At 49.5% G+C, this 303-nt stretch overlaps 1 non-coding gene across 1 annotated transcript; it reads right to left on the bottom strand.

Moving 5' to 3' along the window:
• Window positions 1–125: 125 nt before the first annotated feature.
• Window positions 126–207, bottom strand: trnas-uga (transfer RNA serine (anticodon UGA)). Its single transcript has one exon. It is a non-coding gene; the product is annotated as a tRNA-Ser (tRNA).
• Between the last annotated feature and the right edge of the window lie 96 nt (window positions 208–303).

Genomic DNA, 303 nt, shown 5'->3' with positions numbered 1-303 from the left:
AACTCATTTGCCACACGCGCGCGCTATGGGATGAAAACCACAAGCAATTTTGGCAGAGATAAAAAAGTACAAAGGCCTTAGAAGGCACAATTATCTTCACAGAGAGCGGTACAGCAAACTCCAACCGCAGTCGGCAGGGTTCGAACCTGCACAGGAAGACCCCAAAAGATTTCAAGTCCATCGCCTTAACCTCTCGGCCACGACTACACCTGGCTGCAGCCTACCTGCTCTCTTGTCTGGTGGTGATCAGCACAGGCGAAGCTTCAAACACAAAATCCAGCTGAAGGATGAGGTGTAAAAAAG

The sequence above is a fragment of the Sinocyclocheilus rhinocerous genome, unplaced genomic scaffold (assembly GCF_001515625.1).
Source record: "Sinocyclocheilus rhinocerous isolate Xijiao unplaced genomic scaffold, SAMN03320098_v1.1 scaffold31338, whole genome shotgun sequence".
Classification (NCBI taxonomy): Eukaryota; Metazoa; Chordata; class Actinopteri; order Cypriniformes; family Cyprinidae; genus Sinocyclocheilus; species Sinocyclocheilus rhinocerous.
The sequence above is the reverse complement of the archived record's forward strand: the minus strand, read 5'-3'. Positions and strand labels throughout refer to the sequence as shown.